Below are 23,203 nucleotides of genomic sequence, written 5' to 3' on the forward strand. Positions count from 1 at the left end.
ATTAGAGCTTGTGCACAGTAATGTGTTTGGGACTGTGTTGGTTCCATCACTGGGTAATTTGTGTACTATGTATCATTTATAGATTACTTCTCAAGGACTACATGGATATATTTCCTCAAGAAGATATTTGAAGTCTTTGACAGGTTTAAAGAATTTAAGGCTCTGGTGGAAAATTAGGCAGAGAAGAAGATCAAGTTGTTGAGGACAAATAATGGTGGAGAGTTCTACAAGAAGGAATTTGAAGAGTCTTGTAAGAAGTGTGGTATAGCATGAAAAAATACTACTCTGTACATACCTTAGGAAAATGGAGTTGTAGAAAGAATGAACGGGACATTGATGGAAAAGGCAAGAAGCATGATCACTGATGTTGGGTTAGAACAGGAATTATGGGTAGAGGCGATGGAGTCTACATGTTACCTGGTTAATAGATCACCTTCATCAGCATTGGAAGATAAGACTCCACATGAGGTATGGATTGGTAAGAAACCCTCTCTTTCACGTCTAAGGGTATTTGGCTATGATGCATGACTACATGTTCCAAAGGAGAAAAAAACCAAGTTGGATAGTAAATATGAAAGGTGCATCTTTATTGGGTATAAGGATGGTTTAAAAGGTTATAAGCTTTGGAACCCATAAAAAAGGAAGGTTGTGTACAGCCGAGATGTGGTGTTTAGAGAGGTGAAAGATGTTATTAAACATGAAGTCCTATCAAAGGAACCTGAAAAGATAAATTTTGAACTAAAAGAGGAAGACTCGGACTCTACAATAGAACAAGAATCAGAAGATGAAGAGCCACAAACTCCAATTGTGAGAAGATCAGTTCGAGAAAGAAGGAAACCAAAAAGGTATAGTCCATTTTCTTTCTGTTCAAATTTTGCTTTATCTATTACTGATGATGATCCCATAACTGTCAAGGAGGCAATAAATTCAGAGGATGGAAAACTTTGGAAAAAGGCCATGGTTGATGAAATGACATCTTTGGACAAAAATGAGGCTTGGGATCTGGTGGAGCTATCGGCTAGAAGGAAATCCATTGGAAGCAAATGGGTGTTTAAGAAGAAGATGAATGCAAAAGGCAATGTGGAGAAATACCAAGCTCGGTTGGTAGAAAAAGGTTATTCCCAGGTGTCAGGAATTGATTTTGGTGATATTTTTTCTCTTGTTGCCAAGGTAGCTTCTATCATATTACTTTAATTTGTTGTTGTAGATTTTGATTTTGAGGTAGAACAGATGGATGTGAATACAACATTTCTTCATGGGGATTTGGAAGAAGAGATCTACATGAAGCAACCTGAAGGCTTTATGGTGAAAGGAAAGAAAGAACTGTTATGTAGGTTAAAAAGGTCTTTGTATGATTTAAAACAGTCACCAAGGATGTGATATTAGAAACTTGATACATATATATGAGGACTTGGCTTCACCAGAAGCAAAGCGGATCACTATGTGTATTTTAAATTAATTTGTGACCATGTTATTTATTTGGTCTTATATGTGGATGATGTGTTGATGATTGGAAATGACAAAGAAATTACCTAGGATTTGAAGACCCAATTGTCCTCCAAATTCGACATGAAGGATCTTGGTGCTGCAAACTATATTTTGTGAGTGGAAATTAAACAAGATCGGGCAAAGAGGAATCTATGGTTAAACCAGAGGAAGTATGTTGAGAAAATACTACAAAAAATTAATATGCAAGATAGTAAACCAATGAAGGTTCCTATTCCTGTAGGTGTAAAGCTATCTGCTAAACAGTGTCCCAAGGCACAAGAAGAGGAAGAGGATATGTCCTGTGTTCCATACGCAAGTGTAGTCGGTAGCTTGATGTATGCAATGGTATGTACTAGTCCAAACATTGCACATGCAGTGGGAGTATTGAGTAGGTTTATCTCAAAACTAGGGAAAGAGTATTGGACAACAATGAAGTGGGTTTTCATTCATTTGCGTGGCACTAGTGATTATGGTATGTGCTACCATGGAAGACCAGGATTGGACAGATTTGTGGACATTCGTAGCTTTGTTGGTGCAAACTGGGCTGGAGATCTGGATCAGAGAAGATCTACAAGTGGTATGTGTTTAACCTATTTGGAGATGCAGGAAGTTGGATGAGCAAGAGATAGTTTGTAGTGGTACTTTCAACTACATAGGCAGAATACATGGCAGCCACTCATGCAAGCAAGGAAGCAATTTGGTTGCAGAGATTATGTTCAAGTATGGGGTTGGTACAGCGAGCTATAAAGATAGACTGTAACAGCCAAAGTGAAATTTTCTTGGAAAAGAAAACTGGTTATCATTCAAAGACAAAGAAAATTGATGTTCAGCATCACTTTGTGAAGGATATGATTGAGGACAAAAAGGCGGGCACTTTGAAGAATGTTGCAGATGCATTGACAAAGTCTATGAGCACTGAGAAGTTTTCTTGGTGTAGATAAATAATGGGTGTTGCAAGACTGGACCAATGACTAATCTCTCTTGTGACCCTTGTGTTGAAAATAAAACATGTGGGAGAATGTTGGGTGTGTGTTATATTCTTTCCACAACTAGTCGCACTCGCAGGGGAGTTTCAGGGGAACTATATCCCCACTATACAGGGTCTAGGGCAACTCCCTGGGATTTATTTTTTTTGGACCCTATATTAGGTGGGTAGACCTACCTATGATTTTGTGCATGGGTTTTACACATGGTTTTGGGCATGATGGTTTTATGCCCATGGTAATTTGTAGATCCAGTCAAGGGAACTACGGTTATGTTCTAATCCAAGGTTAATGGATTGGGGTTTGTGAATGCTTCGGCATGTATATATATGTATTGTAACATTCAAAGGAACATAATGAAAATCAATCTGATAGTCCCGGTTTCAGGACATAGGGGAAAATCTATGTGTATTTGTTTTGTGTTTCTTGCCATTGAATTTTTTCTATTTTTAAGAATTCATTTGTAGGTAATTTATGTACAAGGTTAAAACCTACAACAAAAATCTTACTCAAGAAATGATAACAAACCTGTTGGAAATAATACTGAGAGGGGGGGTGAATCAGTATTATCTAGCAATTTACCAAATCTTCCTTATTTGATTCTTTTGAAATATTCTTGCATATCAGTACCATAAAACAATGAGCATGAATAAAGAAAATAGACAGTCACACCAAAGAACACAAGATGTAAGGTGGAAACCCAATGCGGGAGAAAAACCACCTGCTGCAATATGTCTCTATCTTCTTTCAAGAAATTCTTTTTACAATGATTTTGTACTGGTGCAGTCCTTTACCAGCACGCAGGCTGCAACCTGAAAAGAGCTACAACTCTTTCTCGTTTTCCAGTCTCTCCTGGAAGGGAGCTACAACCCCCTACTTCTTTTCATGAAGAATCAAATGATCAACAAGTATACAACAGATACAGTCCACTACAGATATCAGATCAGTAATTACAGAAATAACCCAGAACACCTTATGAACAGAAAAATACAGTCAACAGATCATCTTAAGATAGGGACGCATATTTTCTTTCTGTGACCTGCGACTGGACGCAGTCTACCTTCCACTGTTCTGCGTGCCGACGCACTGTTCCTCTATGCTTTGCTGTGACCGACGCACTCAGAAACACTATCGCGCCGCGTCTTTTGCTTCAGAGACGCACCCAATAACACAGTCACGCCGCGTCCTTTGCCTCAGAGACGCACCTGAGCCTTTACTGTACTGCGTCCCGGCGCACTTTCCCTTCACTGAACCTGCGTCCCTTCAGATATAAAAGATATGAGGACTTCAGAACCAACCCAAACACTCAGATCCACAGATCTGATCATGCGCCATAGAGATCACAGTCCATTAGAAGATTCGCCTTCATAGATCTGGACTAGATCTCACCAAAAGATATTCAACCAAGATGATGCCTAATCCAAATGAACTCCTTTGCTTTATATAGGCGAGCTTCTCCCCAAAACATGGAACAAAACCACGAGCCGACACCATAGAAACACAAAACCGTCGGCTAGATACCACACAAGAAACCCCCACGTGCTTTCCTCTGCCTTGAAATGTGTGCACTGGGCGGACGCACCTCCTGAACGGCTGGCCTGCGTCCCTGGACGCGGGTTCTGTATGGTATACCTGCGGGGACGCACGTGCTGAACATATTTCCTGCGTCCTTCTTGATTTATCACCTGAATGGGTTTGCCATCAAGGACAACACCTGAATCATAATGCCAACAATCTCCCCCTTTGGACTTGATGGCAACCACATAATCTTCAGCTTCATTCTCCCCTTTGACATCAAGGGCAAAGGGTATGCTCCCCCTATGCTCATGCATCTCCAGATTTGTAACCAGAAATCCATCATGAAGGAGATAGAGACATATTGCAGCTATTTCCAAGATCTCCTTCTCCATAATGCCAACAATGCATTATGTGCTCCCCCTGAGCCTATACCACCAATAGGAAGATGATCAACAGTAAGATGATGCATCAACAACCCCCAGCTTTTGCCTGAGGTATTCAAAAGTGTCCCTGGGCAACGGTTTGGTGAAAATATCAGCAACTTGTTCCTTAGAAGGAACATACTCCAACTTGACCTTCTGTTCAAGTACTTGTTCCCGGAGAAAATGGTACTTGATTGGTATGTGCTTGGTTTTTGAATGCATAACCGGATTCTTTGAGATGCTGATTGCACTTGTGTTGTCACATAAGATAGGAATAGGAGGTGTACAAGTGATGTGATAATCCTGCAAAGTCTGCATCATCCAAAGAAGTTGGGTGCAACAAGATGCAGCAGCAACATATTCCGCTTCAGCTGTAGACAAGGCAATTGAACTCTGTTTCTTGCTGAACCAAGATACCAGTCTGGAGCCCATAAAGAATGCACCGCCACTTGTGCTTTTCCTGTCATCCACGCTTCCGGCCCAATCTGCATCTGTGTAAGCATGAAGAGTGAGATCTGTATCTCTAGGATACCATAAGCCATAATTTTGAGTCCCTTGAAGATATTTGAAAATTCTCTTCACTGCTTGAAGATGAGTCTCCTTTGGATTTGCCTGAAATCTTCCAACTATTCCAACTGCATGCATGATGTCTGGTCGGGTACCTGTCAAATATAGTAAACTTCCAATCATAGATCTGTAGGTTGGTTGATGTACTGCTGCAGATTCATCATTTGCACTGAGACTACATCCTGTGACCATGGGTGTACATACTGGTTTTGCATCTTCCATGCCATATTTCTTCAAAATCTGCTTGAGATACTTGGTTTGAGATAAAAAGATTCCTCCTTCCTTCTGTTGGATTTGCAAACCAAGGAAATATGTCAGTTCTCCTAGCAAGGACATTTCAAATTCTTTCTGCATGACTGAGGCAAAGCTTTGACTCATAGCTTCTTCATTGCTGCCAAAAATAATGTCATCTACATACACAACAAGTATTAGCAATTTGTCATTTTCAACTTTTATATACAGATTGCTATCTGCTGAACCTTTTAAGAAACCTTGTTGATGAAGATATTTGTCCAACCGGTAGTACCAAGCCCTTGGAGCTTGTTTGAGACCATAGAGAGCCTTTTTCAATCGGCATACAAGATTTGGATCATTTCCAAGAATGAACCCATCTGGCTGTTCAATGTACACTTCTTCTTCCAAGTCTCCATTCAAAAAGGCTGATTTCACATCCATTTGAAATACTTTGAAGTTCTGACAACTTGAGAGAGCAAGAAACATTCGGATGGCCTCAAGTCTTGCAACAGGAGCAAAAGTTTCTTCAAAGTCTATTCCTTCTTGCTGTGCATACCCTTTACAAACAAGTCTGGCTTTGTTTCTAATTACTTCTCCATTTTCATTCACTTTATTTTTGAAAACCCATTTTGTTCCGATAACATTCTTATCCTTTGGTCTAGGAACCAGCTCCCAAGTGTTGTTCTTTTCGATTTGCTCAAGTTCTTCATCCATTGCTTTCACCCAACATTCATCTTTGCATGCCTCTTTCACATTTTGTGGTTCAGTAGAGGAGAGTAATGCCAAATAACTTGAAGCTTCTGCAACTGTTCTTCTAGTTTGTATACCTGCTTCTTTTTGTCCCATGATCTGAGATTCTGGATGGTTCTTTTGAACATATCTGGATGGAGTCTTTTCTTCTATTCTTGTTCTTTCTTCTGCTTCTTCGTGAGGTCCTTCTTGAGATTGTTCTTGCGGTTCTTCTTCTTCATCATTCTGTCTTTGAGGGTAGCTTTCATCTTCTTCAATGTCTTCACGATGTATTTGCCTAGGAATGTATCCCTTCTCATCAACCACTACATCAATGCTGTCAACAATTCTGCCAAGTCTTTTATTGTAGCATTTGTATGCTTTGCTATGTGGAGAGTAGCCAAGAAGAATTCCTTCATCTGCTCTAGGATCAAGTTTGCCAAGTTGCTCCTCAGTATTCTTGATATAGCATTTGCTCCCAAAGATTTTGAAGTGCTTTACCGAAGGAGTTTTACCACTCCAGAGCTCATGAGGAGTTTGAGTGCTGTTCACTCGGACATTTGTCTTGTTGAGAATAATAACTGCCGCATGTGCAGCTTCACCCCAGAAGGTTGCAGGAGTTCCTGATTCATCAAGCATAGCACGAGCCATTTGCTGGATTGTTCTGTTCATTCTTTCCACTACTCCATTTTGCTGAGGAGTTCTAGCTGTAGAAAATTCTCTCCTTATCCCATGTTCATCACAGAAATCGAAAAATTCATTTGAAGTAAATTCTCCACCTCTGTCGGATCTGAGGCACTTAATCTTGTGACCTGATTCATTTTCAACCAAAGCTTTGAAGGATTTGAATTTTTCGAAAGCTTCATCTTTGTGCTTCATAAGTCCTAACCAAACAAACCTGGAGAAATCGTCAATAAATAATATCAAGTATTCCTCTCCTCTAGGTGTTCTTTTTCTGAATGGTCCACATACATCTGTGTGTACTAACTCAAGAGGCATGCTGGCTGATCCTTCTTTCTCTGGAAAGTTAGTTCTGGTCTGTTTTCCAAACTGACATGATCTGCATATGGTGTTGTCAGGAATTTTGATATCTGGAAGATCGCGAACTGCCTGATATTTGCAAGCTTTCCTTATTTGTGAGAAGCTTAGATGTCCCAACCTTCGATGCCATAACCAGTGCTCTTCATCCTTGCTTAGATAGCATTGTTGTTGTCCTTCATCAAATATGTATAGATTATTTGGAGTTCTTTTACCTTTGAGAACTGTTTTACCTGTATCAAGATCACGAACAAGACATCCATTTGATCTGAATATAACCTCGGTTCTTTGATCACACATCTGGCTTACACTTAGAAGATTATGCTTTAGTCCATCAACAAACAAAACATTTCCAGCCTTAACATCTTCTTTTAAAGGAGCAATACCTTTTCCTTTTATAGTTGCAGGAGTATCATTTCCAAAAGAGACTTTCTTTCCCTTTTCTAAATTAGAATAAGATTCAAGTTTTTCTTTATCACCTGTCATATGCTTTGAACATCCACTGTCAATGTACCATAGATTTTCTTGTCCTTCTGCATAGAATGCTATCCCACATCTTTCTGTTTGAGGTTCCTTTATTTTCCATGTTTTGGTGCCTGAGGTTTGTTCCCTTTTTTGTTCTTGTACCTTTCTTTCCGGAAACCTACTTCTGCATTCAAAATCTTCATGTCCAAAATTATTGCAAATAGAGCATTCAACTTCATTTTCAAGAGCTGAAAAATTGTTATAGGTCCTTTTTGTAATCCCTGTCATACTTCTTTGCTTTTGAGCTTCCCTAGTCATGATTGTTTTATACGCAACACATTGAGCTGCTTTGTGACCAAAGTTATGGCAAGAAAAGCATTGTCCATTGAAGAAGTTTCTGCGATTATTGAATCTACCAGCCAACTGATTGTAATTTCTATTTTCATCTATTCTTGAACCAAATTGGGAAGATTTTACCTGTGGCTGGTTGTGGCTTTTGTTCACCCTTAAGCTGGATTGCCCCTGATAGTTTCTGTTTGACGTTTGTCCCTGCTTTACCTGATGATCTTCCTTGTGCTCTTGCTCATTTCTTCTTGCTGCATCAAGATAACTTTTTGAAGTGGATGCTTGAGAAGTTTCTCCATTATAGCCCAGACCTGTCTTATTTAGTGGAGACCGCTGCACACTGATAATCTCATTCAACGTTTCAGATCCTTTGACAAACTTGAGATTAATAGTTTTTGTTTTCTCAATTTCTTTTCTAAGACCAACAATTTCACCTTCTAATTTTTCAAGATGTTTTTCCTTTTCATCAATCTGAAATTGTAGAGTATCAATAATCATGTTCTTTTCTTCTATACATCTCTTGAGTCTAGTAATTTCATCATAAAGGTTATCCACATCTACAGCATCCTCATAATCATCATCTTCAAATGCCATTAACAATCTATATTTGTTACCTTGTTCATCTTCATCACTGTTTGATAAGCCGTCACTATCTTCATGGGTGTAGTAGCTTTTCTTATTTGCACTTTGTTTCTTGTTCCATCTAACTGGTTCCTTTCCTTTATCCTTATAAGAGCATTTTGCAGCATAATGACCTACTCTTCCACAAGCAAAACATTTGAAAGGTAGCTTACCTCTGAACCTTCCAGAACCTCTTTGAAGATTTCTGACAAAATTTGATTCTTCTTCCTCTTCTTCTGGAACATGACTTGCTTCATAGTGATCTTCTTTGCCTGATGCTTTAAAAGCAGCTTCCCTTCTGTCTGATGGACCTCCCTTTCTCATTTCATAAGCAGTTAGAATTCCATGCAGCTGAGACATAGTGAGAACACAGAGATTTTCCTTTTCTTCTACTGCAGATACTTTAGATTCAAACTTGGGGGATAAAGATCTTAGAATCTTTTGAACTACTATAGTCTCTTTTATTTCTTCACCCAAATTTTTCATACAATTAACAATCTCATCTACTTGAAGAAAATAATTAGCCACACTTTCATCATTATACATCTTGAGAGTCTCATATTGAATCCTGAGAGTTTGAAGTTTAGCTTCTTTTACCTGTTCATCTCCTTCATAGCTAGTGATCATTTTGTCCCATATCTCTTTTGCTGATTTGAAGTGCATGACCTTCATGAACTCTGTTTGAGATATACTTCCTAATAGAGTACTGACTGCTTTTGCATTTGTTTCATACTGCTTTTTCTCAGCTGGATCTGTAGGAGTAGCTGAAGGAAAGGCATAGCCTGATTCTACAATGTTCCAAACTTCTGTACCAAGAGATTGAAGATATGCAGTAACTCTTACCTTCCAATAATTGAAGTTTGTCCCATCGAAGACGGGTGGCCTGATTGATGCTTCTCTCTCGTAGTTGCTCATGATGAACGATCTACCTTCAAGCGATCAAGCTTTTCTGAAGGACCTGCTCTGATACCAATTGTTGGAAATAATACTGAGAGGGGGGGTGAATCAGTATTATCTAGCAATTTACCAAATCTTCCTTATTTGATTCTTTTGAAATATTCTTGCATATCAGTACCATAAAACAATGAGCATGAATAAAGAAAATAGACAGTCACACCAAAGAACACAAGATGTAAGGTGGAAACCCAATGCGGGAGAAAAACCACCTGCTGCAATATGTCTCTATCTTCTTTCAAGAAATTCTTTTTACAATGATTTTGTACTGGTGCAGTCCTTTACCAGCACGCAGGCTGCAACCTGCAAAGAGCTACAACTCTTTCTCGTTTTCCAGTCTCTCCTGGAAGGGAGCTACAACCCCCTACTTCTTTTCATGAAGAATCAAATGATCAACAAGTATACAACAGATACAGTCCACTACAGATATCAGATCAGTAATTACAGAAATAACCCAGAACACCTTATGAACAGAAAAATACAGTCAACAGATCATCTTAAGATAGGGACGCATATTTTCTTTCTGTGACCTGCGACTGGACGCAGTCTACCTTCCACTGTTCTGCGTGCCGACGCACTGTTCCTCTATGCTTTGCTGCGACCGGCGCACTCAGAAACACTATCGCGCCGCGTCTTTTGCTTCAGAGACGCACCCAATAACACAGTCACGCCACGTCCTTTGCCTCAGAGACGCACCTGAGCCTTTACTGTACTGCGTCCCGGCGCACTTTCCCTTCACTGAACCTGCGTCCCTTCAGATATAAAAGATATGAGGACTTCAGAACCAACCCAAACACTCAGATCCACAGATCTGATCATGCGCCATAGAGATCACAGTCCATTAGAAGATTCGCCTTCATAGATCTGGACTAGATCTCACCAAAAGATATTCAACCAAGATGATGCCTAATCCAAATGAACTCCTTTGCTTTATATAGGCGAGCTTCTCCCCAAAACATGGAACAAAACCACGAGCCGACACCATAGAAACACAAAACCGTCGGCTAGATACCACACAAGAGACCCCCACGTGCTTTCCTCTGCCTTGAAATGTGTGCACTGGGCGGACGCACCTCCTGAACGGCTGGCCTGCGTCCCTGGACGCGGGTTCTGTATGGTATACCTGCGGGGACGCACGTGCTGAGCATATTTCCTGCGTCCTTCTTGATTTATCACCTGAATGGGTTTGCCATCAAGGACAACACCTGAATCATAATGCCAACAAAACCATACCAAATACTTTGTATGAGATTAACAAATTCTATTCAATATGAACAAATGTAACAGTGAACACTTAATGGGTTCGATGGAGGTTTTGTTATTGTTTGTAAAGTTCCTTTTGTCCTTGTTATTGTTGCCTTGTTTCACTGCCTTACCTATAGATTTGAACTTAAAGGTGATATTATGTTAGTTCATTTCACACATGTCATTTGAGAAAAGCTAAAAAAACAAGAGTTACATAGTACAAAATATGTAAAAGAATTAAACAATTATGTATATAACTAACAAATTGAACTCAATTTTAATATTTCCTTCACTAGTTTATGCATGCCATTTTTGAAGAGCTACATCTACCACCAAAGGATTTTTTCCTAAACAAGTAATTGGAGGAGGAGCTCCTGTAAAAGAGCCTTTGCCTTATCTGTGGGCATATTTGAATTGATGACATTTTACTCCATTGTACCTACAAAGTTCCTGCATGCCACATTGTTCTGCGAGATGAGAAAATTCCAGCATATCATCTACCTGAAGTCGACCCACAGGCACATGGAGACATACAAAATTCAAGTTTACCTATTTTTGTGGGCACATATTCAATAATACACCCAAGGTATCCCAACTTCGTGGGCCAATTACAAATGCTTGCATGTTTCTCAAGTCATTTATAGCTACATTAATGATCTTGAGTTGGATACAAATATTTTCATAATAAGATGGTTAATTATTTAGCACTCTAACACTTGCCAATGTAGCAACTATATTCATTGCTTGCAACTACTATCTCAATTCCTAAAAGCTATCAATTTATGAGCCTACAATGTTATCAAAATACGCAGTCTTCATCTATTTTCTCCCTATTGAATAACTCATAATTATTTTTGATCAATTATACTATCAATCCTAACATGCAATCAAAAAAGTATGTTGGGATTCTAATAATACAACACCTACAATTTGTTCTAGATGTCCTTTGTGCACTTAGTCCATATCCTTTTTTCTTTCTCTTTTTCTTTGCTTTAGCTCATTGACATCATTGAGTATTGCTTTATAACATCTAAATACCTAAGTCTTAGTAGGTTACAAACTATTTTGGTCATACTAATAACCATCTCTAAATGACCCAAACATGTAGATGTGTGTAGCATAATGACAAGGCTCTATTCAAACAAAGGTGTAAGGCTTAAAATTCATAATTATAAGTTAGAGGCCTGAGATCAAGAAAAAAAAAGCTTTGCGGTGAACCCTAGCGCGCGCGACCTTCTGGTCTGCGCTCTCCCCCTGATGGCTTCTCCGGTGACTCCGCCGGAGGAGGCCGCCCAGCAACAGGCCTTTTCGGCTCTCGTCAGCTCTCTGCCGCCTCAACGTGATCGTCCATCTCTCTCCAAATTTGTTAAAAAACTAGAAGGACTTCAGGAGGTCTCCCTTCCTCCTTCTGTGCCTAGATTGGCTGCTCTAGCTCTGGCCGAGAAAGGTTTGATCGGACAATTCACTGGACTTTGGCCCTCACCTAAAACTGTTCAGAGGTGGGTGGAAAGAAACTGGCTGGACAAAACACAAGGAAAAATTGCCATTAGATTCTGCGGGAAAGGCTACTTTACCTTTCATTTCGAGACAAAGAATGACAAGGATCTGATATTTCGCAACGGACCATATTTTATGGACTCCAGAGGCCTGTACCTAAACAAGTGGACTCCAGATTTCGACCCAGAGCTCGACATTCCTAATGCAGTTCCTGTTTGGGTTCGTCTCCCACATCTCCCATTACACTGCTGGGGAGATGACTCTGTAAGAGCCATTGGAAACGCAGTCGGCAAATATATTGACAGAAGCGAACCAAGAGACAATATGCAAGCCTGTGCTCGTATCTGCGTCGAGGTTGATCTGGGCAAAGGACTTCCAGAAGCTATCAAGATCAAAGTCGATGAATGGTCACACATACAACAGCTCGACTACGAACAGATCCCCTTCAAATGTAAGGTATGTCATGAGTATGGTCATTTTGCCAATCGCTGCACTAAGATTATTAATGTGGATAATAATACTCAAGATCAGCAATGGGAAGTTGTAAAAAAAAAAAAATCTGCCCCCAGCCCCTCTGCACCCATTGAACCTGGTCCCTCATCTCTTAATACCTCTGCCCACATCCAGTCTCCACCGCCTCCCCCTCCTCATCAATCTCACTCCCCCATTCTTGAAAATCCCCTTCATTCTCCTCCATCCACTAACCCTTTCCATGTTCTTTCCCTCCCTGAAGATGATCCTTCCCCCTCGATCCCTCTCCCCTCGAATCCCTCTGCCCATCCCTCCTCCCCTCCTGATCAGTCCTCCTCCCCACATTCGTGTGCCCACCCCCCTCTCCTATCTGAACCTCTCCCTCCTAGAATTACCCGTAGCAACTCTAAGGATCAGGGCTCCTCCTTTGATGGTCAAAAGAAGCCGGGAAGAAAGACTATAAAGCAGCACAGGGATGAAAACGCGCAAAAAGACATAGCTCTAGGCCTGCAGAATCCAATAGAATCCTACATTCAGGCCACAAAAGACCAAGAAGTAGCCAGCAAAGACAAAGGAGGCAGAGCACCTTCTCGAAATATTGGTTTGAAATGATCAAAATTCTCTCATGGAACAGCAGGGGACTTGGGCACCCCGCTAAAATCAATGCTCTAACAGACCTTATAGTGCAGGAGAAACCATCCATCATTTTACTTCAGGAAACGAAACAAAGAGAAACAGAAATCAGAAAAATCATTGGAAAGTATAAAAACTACAGAGGAAGCATATGTGAAGCGCGAGGAGCTTCGGGAGGCATTACTACAATATGGAATCAGAATGACTGGCAATGTGAATCTGAGATAGTCGATCAGCATTGGATAAAAATAGTCCTGAGGAACAATAACAGCCATCAGCAGATTGTCATCTTCAACGTATATGTCCCCAATCACTACAGGGATAAAGGAAATTGCTGGGAAACTCTAAGTAACCACATTCTGGAAGGAGACAGCAACAACACCATCGTAGGCGGTGACTTCAACTTAATCCTCCATGCAAATGAAAAGCGAGGGGGGAATTTTCTGCCAGACCCATTCAGGAACCAAATGGAAAATGTAATGCACATTGGTGACCTGATAGACATAACTCCTAAAAACCGCAAGTTCACATGGAACAACCGAAGACTGGGCAGTCACAATATCATGGAGAGATTGGATAGATTCTTGGTGAACATTTCTCTTTTGTCTACCTTTTCATCTGTTAACTCCGCCATTTTGCCTTTTGCTGCCTCAGACCACTATCCAATCACCCTCGATTTGATCACCCACTGCGCCCTTGGTCCGCTGCCTTTTAAATTTAATCAGAATTGGAGCGATCAACAAGCAGCCCGAAATATCATTCAGCTCACCTGGAGGCAGCATGTTGAAGGATCCCCAGGATACATATGGGAGAGCAAACTGAAAAACGTGCAAAGAGCGCTTAGACAATGGGCCAAAATGTACTACAAGGAGCCAGAACAGGTAAAGCATGAGCTAAAGTTACAAATTGCTGAACTCCAGAGCGCAATTGAGCAAAATGATTACTGCCACAGCAAAAAACTCCAAGAAGAAGAGCTGTACAACAAACTGAGCAAAATTAAAAGGCAGGAGGAAGAAAAATGGCGCACCAAATCAAGACAAGTATGGTTGGAAAGTGGGGACAAGAATACTTCATTCTTCCACAAGCAAGCCACTGCTAGACAAGTCAGAAATACCATCACTGCTATCTCGGACAGCGCAGGGACAAACCATGTGGAGCAAGCAGATATTAAAGAAGCAGCAACAGAGCACTTCAAGGACCTGTTAACTGAGGTGCCAGAGGAAGAAACGTATGAAGACTTATTACAGCATTTGCATCCTAAAATCACAGATGACCTAAACGAAATGTTGACAGCTGAAATAAAAGAGGAAGAAATTGTTGAAGCAATCTGGACCCTTCATCCCAACAAGGCTCCTGGTCCAGATGGGTTCCCTATTAGCTTTTATAGGGATTACTGGGAGTTGATAAAGAAAGACCTCATAAAATACATCAAGTGGATTCAAAAAAAAGGTAAAATAGGTGGATACACAAATGCTACCCATTTGGCCCTTATCCCGAAGGAGAATCGGCCATCCAATTTTTCTCGCTTCAGGCCCATATCCTTATGCAACTCATCATATAAAATCTTCTCTAAAATCATAGCCTCTCGGCTTAAACCTCTTCTACCGATGCTGATCTCAGATAACCAAGGAGGCTTTATAGCAAACAGACAAATTTCAGATTCCATTCTTTTAGTTCAAGAGGCCATACATTCAAGTCATGTAAGGAATGAGAAAGGCTTCATCCTAAAACTAGACCTAGCCAATGCCTTTGACAGGGTAAGGCATTCTTTTTTATTTGCAGTACTCCAAAGGATGGGGTTCTCATCTCTCTTTATTAATGTCATCAGATGCTGTATCTCTGGGCCTTGGATCGCCCCCCTCATTAACGGAAGACCAGGTCCTTCCTTCCAATCCTCAAGAGGATTAAGGCAAGGTTGCCCCTTATCCCCTTATCTCTTCATCCTTATGGCAGAATCATTTAGCAGTGCTCTTGATCAAAAGAGGCAGTCAGGCCTCATTACGGGCATCAAGTTTGAAAATGGCATCAAAAATATAAATCATTCTCAATTTGCAGATGATACCCTATTGCTAGGGGGGGCGACCACCATCATTGCAAGAAGATTTAAGTCTCTGCTTGACAAGTTCATGAAATACTCAGGAGGAAAAATAAATTATCTTAAGAGCTGCATTTATGGTTGGAATGTCTCGGCCCAAATGTTACATAATATTGCTAACACTTTTGGTGTCCCCTGCAAGTTAGATTGGGACAGCTTCAGCTATTTGGGAATGCCGGTAACCATAGGGAAAGCAAAGACTGGAGTCTGGGATTTAACACTGGATAAAATGAAAAGGAAACTTCAGAGATGGGGAACTCAGTGGCTCAATCCAGCTGGGCGACAGGTTCTCCTAAAATCTGGGCTCTCTTCCCTCCCCTTATACCAGTTCTCTCTTGCCCATGCTCCAGCATCTTTCCATCGAAAAATGGATAGTATTCTCAGATTCTTTCTCTGGCAAGGAGGCAAGAATGAAAAGAAAAAGTTCAACTTAGTAAATTGGAAACAGGTTACTCAATGTCCTGAGAATGGAGGACTGGGCATCAGGTCCCCATCTCTTATGAATCTAGCATTTGGTGGGAAGCTGATCTGGAGACTTATGGACAATCAACCAGCGTGGTGGAAAAATGTCCTAGAATCAAAATATCTCAGCCAGCCAAGATCGCAAATCCTCAATGCTGAAATCCCTAACCGGCACTGTACACAGATATGGAAATTCTGCAAAAAAGCCATAGTCTTCATGGCGCAAAATGTCTCTAAAGTGCCAAAAGGAGGTGAAACGGTGAACATAGGCTCGGACAAAATTATGGGGAATCCTCCCATAAACAACCTCCCAGATATCGATCCCATTCTTCGTTATCTTCATAGCAAAGGCATAACCAATCTGAGCCAAATCTCCCAATGGAATGATTCAACTAAAGCCTGGGTTCAATGGGAATTCCCACCCATACCCCATCATCTCAAAGACAGTTTTGGCTCTCTCTGTAGCAGCTTACACAGCATAGCTCCCACCATCAAAGGCGCAAAGGATGAGTTTCGCTGGGACCCTTCAGGAACAAATTACTCCATCAAAGCAGGTTACAGCTATCTGAGCAGCAAGGAATTCCCCACCGCAGTCTGGGCTCAGAGGAAGATTCTAAAAAGAGCTGAAGCAATTCCAAAGGTCAAATTTTTTATGTGGACTCTTCTCCATGGAAAAACCTTAACTGCTGAGAACCTCAGGAAGAGAGGTATCTTCGGTCCCTCCAGGTGTCCCAACTGTCAATCGGCGGAGGAATCCCTACAGCATTTGTTTATATCCTGTCCCTTCGCTGCCTACTGCTGGAACAATATCGCTCCTACCGCCCCCTCCATCTGGAAACCACATCATTCTATTGTCGACATCTTAAACATTTGGAGAAGAAGCTATCCCTGGCACATAGCGAACCAAAATCCAGCAAGAAGAGTGTGGAACGCCATCCCGTTCGCTCTTCTGTGGCGCATCTGGATCGCCCGGAACAGCTTGATCTTCCGCGATAAAGCCACCACAACTAGACACGTAATTCTTAAAGCCACCAGTCTAGCAACGGAAACAATCGCTGTCAAGCTAACTCAGAGAATCGACCCCAACAGTTTATGGACAGAGGAGAGGAACTTCATTTCGAATTTGATAGACAGGTCCAGCATCATACCAGCAACAAAGATGCGTAAACTCATTGGCAAATCTGACAATCTAGAATGGAAAATCCGCCTTTCAAAAGATGAGTTCGGTAAATGGCTTCTTTCAAAGAATGCACACTCTTTATTTTTTGACGGAGCTTCCAAATCTAATCCGGGAGCCGCAGGTGCAGGGGGCATCATTATGGATCCTTCAGGTGTAATAGTGTCCTCTTTTGAATGGGGTCTGGGAAGATTGAGTAACAATCGAGCTGAAGCTCTGGGACTGTTTCAAGGCCTCTTGCAGCTTCAGAACCAAGGGATCAATAAAGCCCTTGTCTTTGGCGACTCGGCCATAATAGTCAGCCTAATGAACAGCAACAGACAAGCATCCAATCTCTTCCTCCATCAAATCATAAGCCGCTGTAAAAATATGCTGTCTCAGAATTTAAAGTGCCAATTTTTTCATGTCCTTCGATCCAGCAACCAGGAAGCGGACAAAAGAGCTAGCCATGCCTGTTCTCGGGAAAAAGGAAGCCTCTTATGCAATCAAGCGAGCCTGATCCAATTCATCCCTTGATCCACATGACAGCGCCAAATTCCAAGGAGTTTTCTATCCATATGACTGTGATTCTAATGTCAAGGAGCTTGATCAAACCTCCTTCTTGCAGCAATTCCTATCTAAATGTACTTTTCAGCAGAACTTGTGATTCTTACAGCCAATCAGAGGCCTCAGCGGATTGACTACTCAGATCTCATAATTGTCTAAATGTACAGCAAAACCAGTTTTCTATTGTCCCAATTTGTAAGAATATATACTTGCTCTAGGACCTTACAAGCAAGCAGTAAAGGTATTCATGTGTACTGCCACAATGAAATCCAGTATCTAGTTACTTCTGTAACTCTTTCTATTGTAAAACCGGAGCTTAGACTCCTCCATCTTTTTTGAATATAACAAGCACCCGATTTTGTAAAAAAAAAATAAAAAAAAATTCATAATTATTATTAGTGTAGGAAAAGGTCAAAACATAGGATAATTGAAAATGTTTGCTAAACGGAAAATATAACATGAAAACAAGACAATCACCTTCACAAGAATAGTCTCCATCAAATTGTAAACTTGCCAAGGTCCATTATGATCTCATATTCCATTCCACTTATGATTGGAATTTATTTAGACAATAGATGAGTGTCCCCCTTCCACGAATATAGAATACATGCCTTGAGTCTTATTTAAATATAATGAACCTTGGGATTAAGTATATTTTCAATATATGGAACTACTAATGGTTCTCTTAAAAGAATCTTATCCTTTTAATTCTCCAAAATGATTGTAGAATAATTGCCTACTTCCATTTTGATGGTCACCCAAAAATTGCACATAATGTAAATTTCCAAGTCAAACACATGGTTGTACCTTGTTATTAAATGTAACTAGGTTTTTGGTCTCATTTGCACAAGTCAAACCAATTTGTTCCACTATGATTTTGGGCTCGATATTAAAACAAGAACCTCCATAAACCACGCAAGCATAACAATTATTCAACTTATGAGAGGTCACATGGTAAGGAGTGGCATTAACATCTACCTTGTAGTTGAAAATTTCAAGTTTCTTAATCACCTTTTAAGGATTATTAGTTGAAGGAGAAGGATTAAGTTGGTGGAACATGTTTCCAATAGTAATGGAGCTAAAAGATGATGTCCTAGACCTAGAGAATTAACCACTAGATGTGATTTAGAGGAATCCATATTTGTAGAAACATCCTTGGGGATTAACACTTTAGGCTTGACAAGAAATGGAGGAAAAGGAGAGACTTTTACATTGCTATTTATTATATTATTGTTTTCATTTTGGTTAGAGAAAGAAAGAGTAGAGTATTACAAGTACAATAAGCTTTTGTACTTTGATCCAATTCATGTTTTCTTGAAGTCTCTAATGTTTTGTAGAAGTGTGAAGAAAGAATAGAGTGTTACCTTAAATTTATGGAATTTTGTTTTTGTAACTTGTTGTAGTTTGTATTCTTTATATATTTAAATTTAAAGTTTTTCGTATAAATATGTTTGTATTACATTTTAAAAAATTGTTTATTTATAGTGAAATTATGAAACTCTACAACTATTTGCTTATTATTTCCCATGGTTAGATAATTTGTGAAATATAGGCCTATTAATAGATTTAATCTACGTTTGGAATTTGTATGCACCTTCCCATTGTGGTGGTAACCATAGTCAGTATGACGTCTTAACATAAAAACACCCTAATCTTTAAAGGAGATTTACATTTCCAAATCAATTGATACCACCATTTCCTCTATACATCCTCATTGGCTACAGTTAAGGCCTCATGTTCTAATTTAGTTGTTAACATCCCTAAAGAGTGATTCCAATACCAAACTAAAGTATCAACCACATCCAACAACAAGAGTCCAAATTTGGTAAGACCACTAAAAAAATTCTTCCATTATGAATCCAACACACCTACTAGCCCAATTTCTTATGCTTGATGCCAAACCTATGAACCATCATTCTGCTCTCCTATGACTCTAATATTTGTCGAAGAATACAACCCACAATCTACTAGATGTTGTTTCAGATTTGGAGGGAGCACCCACAAAAATATGAAAAAGAATTAAACAATTATGAATACAAATAACAAATTGAACTCAATTTTGATATTCTGTTCATTAGTTTCTACATGCCATTTTTGAAAAGCTACATCGAAGGACTTTTTCCTAAACAAGTAATTGGAGGAGGGGCTCATGTAAAAGAGCCTTTGCCTTATCTTTGGGTGCATTTGAATTGATGACATTTTACTCCACTGTGACTACAAAGTTCCTAATTCCACATTGTTCTGCGAGATGAGCAAATTCTAGCATAACATCTTCCTAAATTCAACCCACGGGCACATGGAGACATACAAAATTCAAGTTCACCTGTTTCTATGGGCTCTTATCCAGCAATACACCCAAGGTATCCCATATTCGTGGCCAATTGCAAATGCTTGCATGTTGCTCAAGTCATTTATAACTACATTAATGACCTTGAGTTGGATACAAATATTTTCATAATAAGATGGTCAATTATTTAACACTCTAACACTTGCCAATGTATAAACTATCTTCATTGCTTCCAACTGCTATCTCAATTCCTAAAAGCTATCGATTTGTGAGCCTATAATGTTATCTATCTATGCAGTCTTCGTCTATTTTCTTCCTATTTGAATAGCTCAGCCCTTACATGCAATCAAATAGGTATGTTGGGATTCTAATAGTACAACACCTACAATTTGTTCTAGATTTCCTTTGTGCACTTAGTCCATATCCTTTGTTCTTTCTCTTTTTATTTGCTTTAGCTCCTTGACATCATCAAGTATTGCTTTGTAACATCTAAATACCTAAGTCTTAGTAGGTTACAAACTCTTTTATTCATATTAATAACAATATCTAAATTATCCAAACATGCATATGCTCAATGCATAATGACAAGGCTCTATTCAAACAAAGGTGTAAGGCTTAAAATCCATAATTATTATTAGTGTAGGAAAAGGTCAAAAGATAGGAAAATTGAAAATGTTTGCTAAACAGAAAATATAACATGAAAACAAGACAATCACCTTCACAAGAATAGTCTCCATCAAATTGTAAACTTGCCAAGTTCCATTATGATATCATATTCCATTCCAATTATGATTGGAATTTATTTAGACAATAGATGAGTGTCCCCCTTCCATGAATATAGAATACATGCCTTGAGTCCTATTTAAATATAATGAACCTTAGGATTAGGGATATTTTCAATATATGAAACTACTAATGGTTCTCTTAAAAGAATGTTATCCTTTTAGTGATGAAGAATGATCAAATGAGATCCATCAAGGCTGAGATATCTCTCTAGTCAATTGTTTTCATTAATGCTCCAAACTTATTGTAGAATAATTGCCTACTTCCATATTGATAGTCACTCAAAAATTGCAAATAGTGTGAATTTCCAAGTCAAACACATGGTTAAAATAAGATCTTTAATATGACTTATGGCCAGTTGTACCTTCTTATTAAATGTAACTAGGTTATTGATCTCACTTGTACAAGTCAAACCAATTTGTTCCATTATGATTTTGGGCTCAATATTAAAACAAGAACCTCCATAAAACATGCAAGAATAACAATTATTTAACTTAGGAGATGCCACATGGTAAGGAGTGGCATTAACATCTACCATGTAGTGCAAAATTCCAAGTTTCTTAATCACCTTTTAAGGATTATTAGTTGAAGGAGAAGGATTAAGTTGGTGGAACATGTTTCCAATAGTAATGGAGTTAAAATATGATGTCCTAGACCTAGAGAATTAACCACTAGATGTGATTTAGAGGAATTCATATTTGTAGAAACATCCTTGGGGATTAACACTTTAGGCTTGACAAGAAATGGAGGAAAAGGAGAGACTTTTGCATTGCACATTACATTGTTATTTGTTATATTATTGTTTTCATTTTTGGTTAAATAAAGAAAGAATAGAGTATTACAATTACAGTAAGCCTTTGTACTTTGATCCAATTTGTGTTTTCTTGAAGTCTGTATTGTTTTGTAGAAGTGTGAAGAAAGAATAGAGTGTTACCTTAAATTTATGGAATTTTGTTTTTGTTTTTTAAATTGGAGTTTGTAATTCATTGTAGTTTGTATTTTTTATATATTTAAATTTGAAGTTTTTCATACAAATATGTTTGTATTTCATTTTAAAAATTAGTTTATTTATAGTGAAACTATGCAACTTTGCAACGATTTGCTTATTCTTGCCCATGTTTAGATAATTTGTGAAATACAATCCTATTAATAGATTTAATCTACGTTTGGAAGTTGTCTGCCCATTCCCATTATAGTGGTAAACATAGTCAGTATGATGTCTTAACGTAAAAATGCCCTAATATTTAGAGGATATTTTCGCTTCCAAATCAATTGATACCACCATTTCCTATATACATCCTCATTGGCTACAGTTAAGGCCTCATATTCTAATTTAGTGGTTAACATCCCTAAAGAGTGATTCCAAGACCAGACTAGAGTATCAACCACATCCAACATCGAGAGTCCAAATTTGGTAAGCTCGCTATCGAAATCCTTCCATTATGAATCCAACGCACCTACTAGCCCAATTTATTCTGCTTGATGACAAACCTATGAACCATCATTCTGCACTCCTCTGACTCCAATATTTGTCGAAGTATACAACCCACAATCTGTTAGATGTTGTTTCAGATTTGGAGAGAGCACCCACAATCACCCTTGTTCAATGTGTAGGACATATGGTTATTACATCTTCGTAATCTTATCACTGACAATTTGCTTCAAATGGAGATCTAGCAAACTTGACAATTTTAAGTACTATCTAACAAAATGGTTTTTCACATAAAGAGAGACATTTGTCGACGCGTTTCGAACCAGCAAGTGTGGCTCATCGTCATGACAAGTTGAAGAAACAGATCCAGCTTTGCATGTTAAATAGTCTGAGCAGGGCCTCCAACATCTATCTAGATCAACGACTAGTTTTGACTAAGGGACAGTCAAAAAGACAAATTGATTATTTAGAGGAAGATAGTTAATGACCATACCTATAAATATATAATTATATAGAATAAATAATATGAGAAGGGGTTTACACTATTAATTAGTTAGAAATGTATAATTTAATAATTAAAAATTTCATTAAATGGGAATTAGTTATATAGGAGACCTAACTTATATATACCTAAGGTAAATGTAAGTTGATAGTTAAATAAAATAAGCAATTAAATAAATAATAATAATATATGTTAGTAGATAAATAAATAGATTAAATATATATAAATAATAAAAACATAAATAAAATGATAATAATACTAGACCTAACAATCTCAATAGAGATGATGGCTGGAAGATCAGTAGATGTTGGATCCCTGCCCTTTCATCTTAGTTTCCTCCCCCCCCCCCCTCTTTCATCTTTTTCACTTTCGTCGTTCCCCTGGAGCCTTTCAGTCTCCTTTGGTTTATCCTTCTTGCTCTGGACTCTTTCCAGTCCTTCTCCTTTTTTTTTTTCTTTTTTTTTGTATCGCTCCTTTTCCCGAGTTGATATTGGTATTTATAATCTTAAAAGATATTTATTTACTCATTATTATTATTTTTTATTTATTTATCTATTTTATATTATTTTTATGTATATTTTTATTTATTTATCTATTAACGAATATATAATAATAATATTAGTATTATTTATTTGCTTATTATTTTTTGAGTCATCCCCCTTTTCCCTGATTGATATTGGTACTTATGGTCTTAACAAATATATATTTA

This window comes from Pinus tabuliformis, chromosome J (assembly GCF_031772625.1).
Source record: "Pinus tabuliformis cultivar Carrire ecotype Pingquan chromosome J, CPIR1, whole genome shotgun sequence".
Taxonomy (NCBI): Eukaryota; Viridiplantae; Streptophyta; class Pinopsida; order Pinales; family Pinaceae; genus Pinus; species Pinus tabuliformis.